Genomic DNA, 14,950 nt, shown 5'->3' with positions numbered 1-14,950 from the left:
TCCACTTGGCCCAGGATTACTTTCTCAGATTAAACTATAAACCTTTAAAACATTATTACCAAAACTAGAATTGCAATCAATTTTAAAATGAAGTATCTTATTAAAATGTTATTCCCATACCTTCATAACTAAATCTGCTTCAACCACCAATGTCTATGCCACATGTTTTTCTTGACATAAAAGCAGGGCTAGTTTCAAAATATATTTAATACATTAGGCTTTAAAACTTGATGTTTTCAGACTGTTTTCCAACACTTGATGTTTTAGAGTTTATGAACAGACAAAATCACGTGCAAAACCCACTTGAAAAAAACTGAGGTTTTAAACTGAAGTTTAGTTTAAAAAACAAACTCCAGCTTTAGCTCTAGTGGTAAAAAAATCTCTGCCCTTGTAATTCAATCTTTATGTGCATGCAAATCATTTGTGCCCTAGTTTTCAACTTCACCATGGCCATTTTCTTCACCTTCTCTTTTCTTACTGCTCTCCTGAGCCTTTTTGATACTTGACATTAAATAGTATCAATTTAATTAATTAAATACAATACATTAACCCTTCCAAAGGTGATGGATCTACCAAGACTATATATAGATGCTTTTGAAATGTGGTGTTGGAGAAGACTCTTGAGAGAGTCCCTCGGACTGCAAGGAGAACAAATCAGTCAATCTTAAAGGAAATCATCCCTGAATATTCATTGGAAGGACTGAGGCTGAAGCTCCAATACTCTGGCCACCTGATGCAAAGAGCCAACTTATTGGAAAAGACCCTGATGCTGGGAAAGATTGAAGGCAGAAGGAGAAGAGGGTGACAGAGGATGAGATGGTTAGATATCATCACAGATTCAATGGACATGAACTTGGGCAAACTTCAGGAAACGGTGAGGGACAGGGAAGCCTGGCATGCTGTAGTCCATGGGGTTGCAAAGAGCTGAACACAACTTGGGGACTGAACAACAACAATATATATATAGATATATCTATTCCTTATTAAAACTGTATTTTTGCGAATCTGAGTTATGAAAAAAGGACACAATTGTAGTCACATTTAGTAAATTTACTGCCTTAATAGACTTGTTCTTAGAGAATGTAGAAGGGCCCAGGAGGAAATGCACAGCAGTCAAGGTCCCCAGAGTCTGAAGTTTATAACTACCACGTACATAGACTTGGAGGCAAACTGTTACATTCTGACCTCTAGTTTAGGGTGCACTGATTGAAAACCAACATTCCTCTCCCCCACCCCCACCCCTGCCTTGCCACACACACACTTGAAAGCCAGAGTAAATAGTACAAACAATGTCTGAATTTTAGGGAAGAAAAATTGATATCTAAGCTACATTTAATATACTATTTAAATATAGATTTCAGTACAACAGATGGAAGATAATGCAGTGCAGTAGGAAATGCACAGGCTTTGAACTACCCCAGCCTTTACAGTCCTTCAGGGACCTTGGACAAGCTGCCTAAACTTTCTGAGCCTCAGTTTCTCTCTTTTTTTTTTAGATTACAGTTGATTTATAACGTTGTGTTAGTTTCAGGTGTACAGAGAAGTGATTCAGAATATACATATATTCTTTTTCTGATTCTTTTCCGTTATAAATTATTGCGAGATACTGAATATAGAGTTCCCTCTGCTATACAGGTCATTAATCTATTTTATATATAGCAGTGTGTACACATTAATCCCAAACTCTTAATTTATCCCCCCTCCCTTTCTCCTTTGGTAACCATTAGTTTGTTTTCTATTTCTGTGCCTATTTCTGGTTTGTAAATAAGTTCATTTGTATCATTTTTTAGATTCCACATATAAGTAGTATCATATTTATCATTCTCTGTTCTGACTTACTTCACCTAACATGATAATCTGTGTCCATTCATGCTGCTGCAAATGGAGCCTCAGTTTCCTAATCTGTAAAATGGGGCTAAAACTGACACTCATCTCCGAGTTGCAAAAATACAGTGAAATTTATTATATGAGAGCAGACAACTAAGGACTGGAAGCAGGGAAAACCCAGAGGTCTACTCTCATATTCCATGCCGTTGCTTTCCCCTGGGAGACCACCCATCCTTACAGCATCTCCTTTATGCACATGACTTAGAACATTTTCTGAAATCCAATTCGAGATATTCAGTTGCCTATGGGAAATTGCTACGTGGAGGTATTAATATCGTCTCAATTTCAGTTCACACAAAATTAAATTCATCTTCCCTTCCCAATATTCTAGTCTCCATCTCAACTCCCTTGTCTATCAATTATAATACCCTTCTTCCATTATACAGTGTTCTAAACTGGTTTTATCCCTCTCCTTTATCCCACATATCCAGGTTCAGCCAGGAAAATCTGTCCTATTTCAATTGTGTAATGTCTCTCTGTTCCCCATTTATACTGTTGGTTCAAGTTACTGAACGGCTTCCAGGGTGGCCTCTGTTTCCCCTTCTCTCACTTCAAGCACAGGCAAGGCTCAGATGATTCTTCCTTAAGTCACTCCGAAAAACCCTTCATGACTGCCATTTCTCTCTCCTTCAAATAGTAGAGTCTTCCCTACATGTAACACTCTTTCTACCCTGGCCAGGTCCCCTTTCCAAACTGACAGTTAAAGGCTGCTGTACCTTTGGTCAAGCTGTTCTTTTCACTGAAATGTCCTTTCTTGTCCCTGCTTTGTACTAATATCTGTCTATCCTCCCACTCTTTCTAAACCCATCCTTAAAAGACAAATCAAGGGTGATTTTCAGGAAGCTCACTCTCCATCTAGTCTATCCTTTCCTGACTTCTCCAACCCCTGAACCCCTAACCACCCCCAATTTAACCTCTCCTTATCGCTGTTCACTGCGCCCTTAACACTCATCTTCTAGACATGATTTTCATATTTTGAAAGTTTGGGTCCCTTTTTGAAAAGTCAAATACAGGATTGTTTTAGGATAGTATTAATGGACAGAACACCTGAAAGACTTAGTTTACATTTATATCTTAAGATATTTTCATATATTGTTCAGTTTGCTACAAGCCTGTAAGACAGGTTTTATTATTATTCCCATTTTATACCTGGAGAAAATGAGGCACAAAAATGTTAAAGAATTTGGCCCAAATAACTCATTTGGTGACAGAGCTGAGCTTTAAACCCATACAGTCTGGCTATACAGCCCACATTCCTGCCAGTACACAACAGTGTTTAATTCTCAGATTCCAATAGCCCTTTAGAGCAGCAGTAGGGAAAGAACTTAGGGAAAGTATGGCAAAAGGCTACTTGTCCATTAAGAGACGGTCATTTAGTTGGGGATGGTGAAGTGAGACACATATAACAGACTAAATTCAACTGAATTTTATATTAGGAAAATTTTACATCAACAATATTATGTTGGGCTTTCCTGGTGGCTCAGTGGTAAAGAATCCGCCTGCCAACACAGGAGGCACAGGTTCGATCCTTGATCTGGGAAGATCCCACATGCCTTGGAGCAACTGAGCCCTGTGGGCCACAACTACTGAGCCTGTGCTCTAGAGGCATCAAGCCGCAACTACTGAAGCATGCACACCCCAGAGCCTGCGCTTTGCAATAAGAGAAGCCACTGCATGAGGAGCCTGCACACTGCAACTAGAGGGTAGCCCCCACTCGCCACAGCTGGAGAAAAGCAACAAAGACCCAGCACCGTCAAAGTAATAATAATAAAATAAATTTTAAAATATGTATTATATTAAAAGTAAACTATTTTTGCTGTCATAAATAATGCCACATGTAAAGATTCTGGCACCTAGCATTTACTATACTCTTGGATTACTAAATTAAAGGGTGTCAAATTTTTTATGGCCTTCAATATATGTCATCAAACAGTGTCCCAAGAGGGTCAAACCAGTTATTCAGCAAATCAATAATGTACACTTGAGTCAAAACCACATGAGCAATTAACATTATTCTGTTAACTTTTACCAAAGGTACAGATGAAAAGGGTGTCTATGTGCTCTTAATTTGCCTTATCAGCAAGATAGAACATATTTACATATTAGTTTACAAATTCTCCTTCTGTAAACTAGCTATTTGTTGCAAAGATGCAATTTTTACACCATAAGAGCTCTTTGTATCACAGAAATACTCAAAATTATGATGTGAATCTTCAGTCTTACTATTGCTTTACCAAAAAACAAAAATACCCAAAATTAAACAGGAGGGGGAAAAAAAAGGACACTCTCTTTCTACTTTTCTATTCTAGTATATTCCACTCAGTACTGTGGCTCCTTAAGTCCATCAGATAGGGGTAGAAAGAAAGGGAAGGAAAAAGAAAACTTTAGGGGAAACAAAGGGAAAATAAAGACAAAATGAGTACTAATCGGATAGAGATGAGCACATACAGAAGGGAGAAGAGGCAGAAAAGGAAACAGACAGCTTGAAAGGGAAAAGGTTATAGTAACACCAAGGTTCTTTTAGTGCCCACTGGTTGTAGAAATACTGATTAGCTATTTAACCACTACTCCAACCTTAAATGCTCTTCTTTATCCAGAAGCTAAGCTTGTCTCACAACAGGAAAGAAGCAGTTGGGGTGGGAAAAAGAGAAAGATGGGGCTTAGGCAGTGGCTAGGTGGCACCAGTGGTGGAGAACACGCCTGGCCATGCAGGAGACATAAGAAACACGGGTTCAGTCGCTGGGTGGGGAAGACCCCCTGGAGGAGGGCACAGCAACCCACTCCAGGGTTCCTGCCTGGAGCATCCCATGGACAGAGGAGCCTGGCAGGCGGGCTCCAGTCCACAGGGTCACAAAGTCGGACACGACTGAAGCAACTTAGCAGGCACAGAGCAGTATTACTGAGGAAACAGGAAGATGACTGTGTGACTTTTGACTAGCAACTGTGAAGTTTTATAATGGAGCTATAAGCAAAATATTAGGAAACACTATTTTATAGGCAGAAGAAATCAGCAAAACTATATAGCAAATATCAGTGGCTGCCTACGGTGTCCTAATTTTATTCTGGTGTTGCTTCACTCTCTACTTGACTCAGAGGGAAATCCTGGTTAGTCTAAACCAGTTACCACACCCATGCCTCCCCCTTGCTACAGACTGTTTAAAGATGAGTATACAGCCCCCCCTAACTCCTGCTGAAAGAAAAACCACTGGAAGTTGTCAGCTCAGCATACATGAGTCTTCCAAAAGAGTCACATCCATCTTGGGATCACAAGGGGAGCTAAATGAGGGAAATGTACCTTCTATAAATGACAAAAAGAGAGAGAACCCAGGTCCTTGTGGACGTTATGTCATCAAGCCAAAGAACTAACCCAGCTGGAAGCCAGCCTACCTCTCAACTTGTAAGAGATAAGTTTCCCTTAATGTTTAGCTATCTAGATTGATGGTTTTTCATTTCTTAAAGCTGAATCATCCATAAGTGATTCATAATGAAAAATCTTACAAGATTGTGATTATTATCATTACCATTATCATAATGCTACCAAAAAAAAGAAGGCACTTTAATACCTTCCCTGCTACTTGAATATCTCAAAGTAAACATGTATTTTCAATTTTTCCATCTTTTTGCTGTTTTCCTTATTTTACATTATAATGTATCCAGAAATCAAACACTTCTGTTCAACAATTTACAGCATATCTCACAACCTCAAAAATTAGGATAAAAATAGCTTTCAATAGTTTCTGTACTAAATAGATGTCTAAATATTTGGTTGTGGGATAGTGTAGTAATATCATTTTCCTACACACACCAAAAACTTCCAGCAATTTATCAGCCAAAAGTTTTAATGCAAATCTTACTGAACAGCTGATATGAAATCAGAAAGGAGTCCACAAAGGGGAAAAGACTAACACCCTCTAACTTCAGTTCAGTTCAGTCACTCAGTCGTGTTCAACTCTTTGCGACCCCCCTGGACTGCAGCATGCCAGGATTCCCTGTCCATCACTGACTCACCTCCTAACTTACACCTTTACAAATACACTTGCTTCACACATGAGATGTATACCTACAACAGACAAGCTGCTTAAGACAGCTGCTAAAACTTATGTTGATAATCTTCTTCAAAAGTCAGTTCAGTTCAGTTGCTCAGTCGTGTCCGACTCTTTGCGACCCCATGAATCGCAGCATGCCAGGCCTCCCGGTCCATCACCCGGAGTTCACTCAAACCCATGTCCATCGAGTCAGTGATGCCATCCAACCATCTCATCCTCTGTCGTCCCCTTCTTCTCCTGCCCCCAATCCTTCCCAGCATTAGGGTCTTTGCAATGATTCAACTTTTCACATGAGGTGACAAAAGTATTGGAGTTTCAGCTTCAACATCAGTCCTTCCAATGAACACCGAGGACTGATCTCCTTTAGGATGGACTGGTTGGATCTCCTTGCAGTCCAAGGGACTCTCAAGAGTCTTCTCCAACACCACACTTCAAAAGCATCAATTCTGCGGCGCTCAGCTTTCTTCACCGTCCAACTCTCACATCCACACATGACCACTGGAAAAACCATAGCCTTGACTAGATGGACCTTTGTTGGCAAAATAATGTCTCTGCTTTTAAATATGCTATCTAGGTTGGTCATAACCTTCCTTCCAAGGAGTAAGCGTCTTTTAATTTCATGGCTGCAATCACCATCAGCAGTGATTGTGGAGCCCAAAAAAATCAAGTCTGACACTGTTTCCACTGTTTCCCCATCTACTTCCCATGAAGTGATGGGACCAGATGCCATGATCTTAGTTTTCTGAAAGTTGAGCTTTAAGCCAACTTTTTCACTCTCCTCTTTCACTTGCATCAAGAGGCTCTTTAGTTCTTCTTCACTTTCTGCCATAAGAGTGTTGTTATCTGCATGTCTGAGGTTATTGATAATTCTCTCAGCAATCTTGACTCCAGCTTGTGCTTCTTCCAGCCCAGCATTTCTCACGATGTACTCTGCATATAAGTTAAATAAGCAGGGTGACAATATACAGCCTTGAAGTACTCCTTTTCCTATTTGGAACCAGTCTGTTGTTCCATGTCCAGTTTTAACTGTTGCTTCCTGAACTGCATACAGGTTTCTCAAGAGACAGAGGTGATGGAATTCCAGTTGAGCTATTTCAAATCCTCAAAGATGATGCTGTGAAAGTGCTGCACTCGATATACCAGCAAATCTGGAAAACTCAGCAGTGGCCACAGGACTGGAAGAGGTCAGTTTTCATTCCAATCCCAAAGAAAGGCAATGCCAAAGAATGCTCAAACTACCGCACAATTGCACTCATCTCTCACGCTAGTACAGAGAAGGCAATGTCACCCCACTCCAGTACTCTTGCCTGGAAAATCCCATGGACGGAGGAGCCTGGTAGGCTACAGTCCATGGGGTCGCTAAGAGTCGGTCACGACTGAGCGACTTCACTTTCACTTTTCCCTTTCATGTACTGGAGAAGGAAATGGCAATCCACTCCAGTATCCTTGCCTGGAGAATCCCAGGGGCGGGGGAGCCTGGTGGGCTGCTGTCTATGGGGTCGCAAAGTCAGACACGACTGAAGCGACTTAGCAGCAGCAGCAGCAGCACACGCTAGTAAAGTAATGCTCAAAATTCTCCAAGCCAGGCTTCAGCAATACGTGAACTTCCAGATGTTCAAGCTGGTTTTAGAAAAGGCAGAGGAACCAGAGATCATATTGCCAACATCTGCTGGATCATCGAAAAAGCAAGAGTTCCAGAAAAACATCTATTTCTGCTTTACTGACTATGCCAAAGCCTTTGACTGTGTGGATCACAATAAACTGTGGAAAATTCTGAAAGAGATGGCAATACCAGACCATCTGACCTGTCTCTTCAAAAGTAGTTGTCCTTTTATGGAATTTCCTGATGTTCCAGTACTTAGGACTCGGTGCTTTCACTGCCGGGGTCTGGGTTCAATTCCTGGTTGGGGAACTAGGATCCCGCAAGCCATGTGGCAAGGTCAGAAAGAAAGAATTTGTCCTCTTAAAAATTTTTTATATTAAATTTTAAAACATCAGAGTTCCTAAGGTTGGAGTTCATCCACATCTAGCCATGAAAGGAAAGAAAATTTGTTCAAATCTCTTCAAATTTCAAATTTCATAAAAAACCTATCATGTACCAGGTACCAGCTAAGCATAGAGAATGTCAGCAATGAACAAAGCATACATGGTCCCTCTCCTCATCAGCTCAGTCTAGACCGGAGGTCAGCAAACGTTTTCCCCATAGAGCCACAGAATAAATATTTACACTTGTAGGCCACAAGGTTTCTGTCACAACTAACCACTCAACTCTGCCACTGTAACATAAGAGCAGCTATAGACATTATATAAATGAATGAGTGTGGCTGCATCAATAAAACCTTATTTGTGGCTGATGAAATTCAGTTATATAATTTTTATGAAATAATTTCTCATGCAAAGATGGTTAACTTTTTTCACCCATCAGAATATATACAGACACCATTTTTAGCATTATTAGCTTGCAAGCCATACAAAGATTTGGCACACTGGCTGTAGTTTTGCCAACTCCTGGACTAGATATTAACCATATAATTATTTATTGCTTTAGGTGTTCACAGGTAAAATATATAAGGCTGTAAGAACTTAAGGAGGAGACATGGCCTAGTTTGAAGGATCAAGGAAGCTTTTTCCCAACAAGTGACTCTGAGGCTGAAACTTGAAGGATGAGTATCAGTCAGCCAAAGACTAGGGAGAAAAGCAAAGAGCCTCCCAGACAAGTGAAAAGCATGTGCAAAGCCCTAAAAGAAAAACAAAGTCTACTGAAGAATCTGTGAGGCTGGATTACAAAAATTAAGGAGAAACATGGTATGAGTTGACAGCGACACTGGGGGGAGGCACAGACCAGCCCACACAGCACTGCTGGCTAGTTTCAGTTGATTCTGGTCTCTGTCTTAAGAGTAATCAGAAACCATTAAAGGGTTTCAGGTAGGTGGGGGGACACAATCCCCACACAGCTTTGGATTTTTTTAAAGCAATCATTAGGACTGCAGTGTGGAGAAAAATTTGAAGGAAGCATGAATGAATATGGGGTGACCTAGAAGCAAAGTTCTGGCCAGAGATGACAGAAGCTTAGACTGGGGGACTTGTAGTGGAATTTAGAAGGTAAAAGAGACAAGATATGGTGACTAGATATGGAATAATGAGAAGCAGGTTTCCTACATGTCTCAAGTTTCCAGTTTCCATATCATGATATTAGTGTCATTCAGTGAACCAAAGATACTGAAAAAGATGTGTGTATCTGTGTCTACATATTTTGAGTTTAGTTTTGACACACTGAGTTTGAGTTGCCTACAAGACATTCTAGTGGAAGTGCTAAGTAATCAGTGGATATATAGTTGTGAAGCCAGGATAAAGTTGGTTTCAGTTTAGTAATTTAGTTTGAGAATTGGTGGCAGTTCGATGCATGATCCAGGGCGCTCGGGACTGGTGCACCGGGATGACACACAGGGATGTGATGGGGAGGGAGGTGGGAGGGGGGTTCTGGAAAGGGAAAACATGTACACCCATGGTGGATTCATGTCAATGTATGGCAAAACAAATACAATATTGTAAAGTTAAAAAATAGATAAATAAACTAATTTAAAAGAAAAAAAAAAAGAGAATTGTCAGCAAATGGGTTGTAACTAAAACCATAGAAGGAGACGGAATTATCACAGAAAGGGTATGTAAGAGTGGTTTTCAACCTTGGCAAAACATGAAAATCATCAGGGGAACTTTAAAACTTTTTGATGCCCAAATAGTACCCCTGGACCAAGGAAATCAGAATCTCTGAAAGGAGGACCCAGGAATCAGTGTGGTTTTTTTTTTTTTTTTTTAACCTCCTAAGTGTTTCCAATGTGGTGTCAAGATTGCAAAGATAAGACCCAAGACATTAAGGATTAATGGTCACTACAGAAAGATTAAGAGACTAAGTGGGTTTCAGGAGTTCCCTCATGGTCCAGCGGGTTAAGACTCTGCACTCCCACTGCAAGGGGTCTAAGACCCCTGGTCTAAGATCAGGGATCTGGGAAACTAAGATTCCGCATGCCTCCTGGAGAGACCAAAATTAAAAAAAAAAAAGAGAGAGAGAGAGTGACTAAGCAGGTTTCTAGTTTGAGTTACCTCATAATGTATCTTTCTGACCTCAGACTTCCTATCGCAACATTCTAGTTTAGTTCAATAGAAAAGACAGTAGTTCTAGTTTATCTCTAATAGTCCTGAGAGCCCCAAAATCCGAGTCAAAGTTATGAAACTGAAATAATTCCTCCCTCTACAGGAAGGGGTTGGGGAGGAAGGAGATAGCAAAATACTGAGTTGGCCAGAAAGTTTGTTTGGGGTTTTCCATAACATTTACTAACCAATTACCAGTAGTAGCATATAATATAGAATATATTTCTATAAATAAATATCCTCCAAGCCAATAACATTTCTAAATGATTAACACATCAAATAGTATTTGGTAGTATTTGTTAAGTCTGGGAACTTTCTAACTGGACTAGTTTTGCTTATTATATCATGTTGCTCCCTATCTAGTAACTCCAGCAAGTTCAAAATGGCATGACTTGAACTTGGACATTCCTTATTTCAAAGATAAAATGAACTGCAATTTAAGATATGGAAAGCATATATGTGAACACAGAAACAGAAGCACAGGACTGAGATTCAAGACAAGGGTTGGATTGATCCCTTAGTAGCTCTGAGACTTCAGCCAAGTCTCAACTAACATCCAAGTCTCAACTTCCTCAGCTGTAAATGGAAGTAAAGTCAACTTCAGAATTACTGGAGAAGTTGAAATGTGAAAAGGGCTGTGAAAAATAGCTATACAAAAAGTCTCATCATTTTTACATTACTTTCCAGCCAATTCTAATATTAACATTGATTTATATATTTTAAGGAATAGATCTTCTACGCTTGGGCATCCCTGGTGGCTCAGACGGTAAAGAATACGCCTGCAATGCGGGAGACCTGGGCTTGATCCCTGGGTTGGGAAGATCCCCTGGAGGAGGGCATGGCAACCCACTCCAGTATTCTTGCCTGGAGAATCCTCATGGACAGAGGAGTCTGGCGGGCTACAGCCCACAGTGTCACAAAGAGTCAAACACAACTGAGCAACTAAGTACAGCACATGCTAACAGCACAGTATTCAGAAGAAGACAAAAATAGTCTTCATGCTATGTCTATTTTGTTTCAGTTAGAACAGGTATATTTTGTTAGGCACATTTTAACAGAATAACAGTCTCTGTTGGTAATTTCCACTATTCTTCAAATTTCTTTTTTAACCTCTGACATCAAATTACACAAAGCAGGAGACTACAGTTACTACTAAAATTCTTTTAAAGAACAGTTAACATTCTTAAAAGTTAACCAGTGTTTGTGAACCACTTGAATGTTTCTCATTTTTCATTTCATCCCAAGACAAGATATGAGAGCTAGAAAAAACACAGTTAAATATGGAGCTCTCAATTTGACGACATGGGACAAGACCAGAGACAAGTACAACCTCTCCAACAGACAGATTCAAGGGGCAGTTTGTTCAACAAGAAAGATTATCCTCCATCCCTCTCACAATTTCTAAGGTTAGAACCAAAGGACACAGAACTTCAGAGCACTTGCAAAATCTCCTGACTTCCAAAGCACTACTGTGAGAAATAATGATCTAGCCATTCACGACAAAGACTTTTGACAATTCACTAAGTAATCTTTCAAAAGCCTTCTTCATTCAAACTGGTTTGTCAATGGGAAAGAACATTTCATAAATCTGAAGATTTACAGTGAACTTTGAAGTTTAACATTACAAGAATAGAAATTATGTCAGGTTATAACAGAACAAACGAATTATGGAGAGTTGGGAATAAATTTTAAGAGTCTTAGGGAGGATTAGTGCTGTAAAAAGAAACTCAAGACTATCTCACTTTTATGTTCCCTTCAAAGAGATTTTTAGGCAAAGGCTATCATGTACTGGCTTGTCTTGAGCAACTACTAGTATTAGCAAGTAACTTGCAGTGGTCACTAATAAGAAAACAAAACATAATTAAGAGTTCTATAAACATTTCTAAGAGTTCTTAAGATTCTTAGATACACATATCTGATAGAGTACAAATAATTTTGCCAATAATTTCCTCCTTAAACAATGAAACACAAGTAGGTATAGAATGTGATACTTTATCTAAATCCAAAAACAGGATAATTATTTTGAAGACAAATTATGATATTCAGACACTGCCAAGAAAATGAAAATAATACCCGAACAGACTACCAGAGATGAAACAGTTTGGAAGACAATAACTCTTTTATGAGAGTCTACAATATAGCAAGAGACTAAGAGGGAAAATAAATTATATATATTTCAAAAGTGAATCCCTACTACAAAGAGGAAACACAGTATATTTACAATGATAAAACCTGCCAGGGCTTTAAAGTTGCTGACGATACCACTGAGAAAAGCTAAGCTGAACTGCAGATTACCACAAAGCACATTTGTTTTGATGTGCTGTGCAGGTTATCATTAGAGTTTGCAGACAAGCTCCTTTAAGACGTTTTAGCCACTGCTCCAACTAAAATATAAGCACTAAGCAGAGCGCCAGTAGCAAAGAAAAAACCTGCTCAATTTTGCAAACTGACAGGCCCATTGAAAGAATAGGATGGAACGTGGGAAAGGCAAGTGAATTTTAACTTAGACAGTTCAAATCTGAACTTAGAAGAGGATGGCTTGGAGACATTAGTCAACCAGCTCATGGAAGTGAAACAGCACATGGTTCAGGGCTGGATTCATATTAAATGTTACTTGCCAGCCAAATGTTCCAATCTGTGTATCTATATTCTGTTCATCGACTATTGCTGAGCCACTATCATGTACAAGGTATAGTAAGGCACTGCAATGAATACAAACATGTGGAAAACAAAAAGAGTTCCTATATTCGAGAAGTTTACAATCCAGAAGAAGGCATGAAAGAAACATTGTGCCTGAGAATACAATCCAGGCCTCTTAGAGAAGTTCAAAGTGATGTGGAGGCTCACATCTAGAGAAGACGTGCAGCTGCATCCCTATTTGGTTTCGACACAACACACATAGATACTATATTATGCCAACTGATGATGTTCCTGAAAGGAGCATTAAAATGCAGCAGATTGATAACATTTCACAAATAAAGAATGATGCCAAAACCTCAAATAAGGGAGGAAAATAAAAATGATGACCTGCTCTTTGGCACAAAACCTGCTCCTCAATGCTCCACTGAACACTACATGTCCCTAAAGCTGAACTTCAGGGCATGTGACAGCTGTTGATCGGTTATAGGAAACCACAGGGGCAAAAAAAACACACCCCTTCAGGGTGCATGACATGCATCTTGTCTGTAGAACACGGCATGAAGCAAACAGTGGCTGCAAGAAAAGGAAAAAACAAGGAAAATATTTGTGACAGCATTCTGAAAAGTAAGATGTGGAGCTAGTCAAATGCAAGACCTGTTAAGTAGAGTTTGGGTCCAGCATCCATCCCTCCCAAATTTAATTGATTATAAACACGGAACATACCATCCATAAACTATCCAATACTTTCCTGTCTCTAAGGCATTTCATGTCCAAAAGAGGATGCATAGTAAACCAACTCTTCAGAGAAAGGCAACAGCAAAGATACCTTTTTTGTCAAAATAATATTTAAGTAAATATTAGACCAACAGCACCCAACTATATTCCTCTCTCTCCCCAAAAACCTTTATCCAGTTGAAAGGTATTGTGTGATTCCACACCTTTCTCTGTTAATATGAAAACTATAGACCTCTCCCTTCTAACACCACTATTTATAGTTTTTCTTTGTTATTCTAACTGAACAGTAAGGTTTAACTAACTAAACCAATCAGCCTGACTATGATTCTAATAGGAAAAGGGAAAAAAAAAAACAAACCAGTAAGCAAACACCCAAAAAAGAAATGGACAAATAGGATGGATACTTAATAAAACATAAATGTCTTCCATTCATCTGCAATTCCAGTCATTTTCTGACAGATCTCAGATTTTCAGAACAAGTATGCAGGTTATTTAAAACTGAGTTATATATAGTCATTTAGCAGCAGCAAAACACTTCTGGCATTATCACAGATGCTAGATCTCTGAAGGAATTTTTTTCCCCAAAACAAGCGTTTTTCTTCACCAAGATCCGACGAGCCTTTATTTCTAAAAACAAGAGCCCTTGTCTCCCCCGCAAAACAAACAAATCAAAGACCATAGTTAAATTCTACGCTAATGAAACTGTGAGATTACATCCCAGGCATTGTCAGAGCCTATTTTTCATACACCACCACCAGACAGTTTGATGCAGTATTCCTGATTGCTTTTTATCGTATTTGTAAATACACTCACTAATCCACTAAATTAGGTAATTTACAAACAGGTCCTCTCAGTTATTAGCGGACAGCAGTCAAGTCCTATTACATCTGATCCTTATACAGTTGTCTAAAACATTTCTATCCAGGTTAAGGGCTCCGATCGGCAAGAGAGAGAGGCAGGTTAGCGAAATTTGGATGGGGGCAGGGTAGACGCTGGGAGAAATCTCTGCATCTCAGCCCTCAGCGACAACACTCAGCCAGTGTGCCCACAGAAAAACTAAATTCGGCACCTCTTCCTCCTGTTACACTGGCAACAAAGAGGGAGTTTCCGTAACGCTCCCGTCACCCTCCAGGTGCCCAATCTCCTTCCCAGCGCAGTCCCCGCGCTCCCGCAGGGGCCTCGTTGTGCGAGGAGGCCTGAGTGTCTGGGGTCAAGGCACAAAGGGGGGATGGGGTGGGAGGCGAGCGGCTGGAATCTGGGAAACCGGATCGTAGGAGGGCTCCGGGATCCGCTTAAACGCTTGAACCCGGACCTGGGGCAGCCGGCAGGAGAAAAGGGACAGAATCTCCAATAGAGCAGAAACTGTAACAAGGTGGGAGATGGGGCGAACAGCCCAAGCCGGAGCTACTCCTCCAGGGAGCACAGAGGATAGTCTGTGGATGTGGAGCGGGCGGACTCCAAGGAGGTGGGAAGCGAGGAGGCAGGCCCGGAAG

The 14,950-nt window shown here is 40.1% G+C and overlaps 1 protein-coding gene across 5 annotated transcripts in view; it reads right to left on the bottom strand.

The window, feature by feature from the left end:
* SLC44A1 (solute carrier family 44 member 1) overlaps window positions 1-14,950 on the bottom strand; it is a 219,006-nt gene that overhangs the window by 203,406 nt on the left and 650 nt on the right. The window lies entirely within an intron of this gene.

Source organism: Giraffa tippelskirchi, chromosome 1 (assembly GCF_054371585.1).
Source record: "Giraffa tippelskirchi isolate mGirTip1 chromosome 1, T2T-mGirTip1v1.2.pri, whole genome shotgun sequence".
NCBI classification, from domain to species: Eukaryota; Metazoa; Chordata; class Mammalia; order Artiodactyla; family Giraffidae; genus Giraffa; species Giraffa tippelskirchi.
This window is presented reverse-complemented; position numbering and strand designations above follow the sequence as displayed.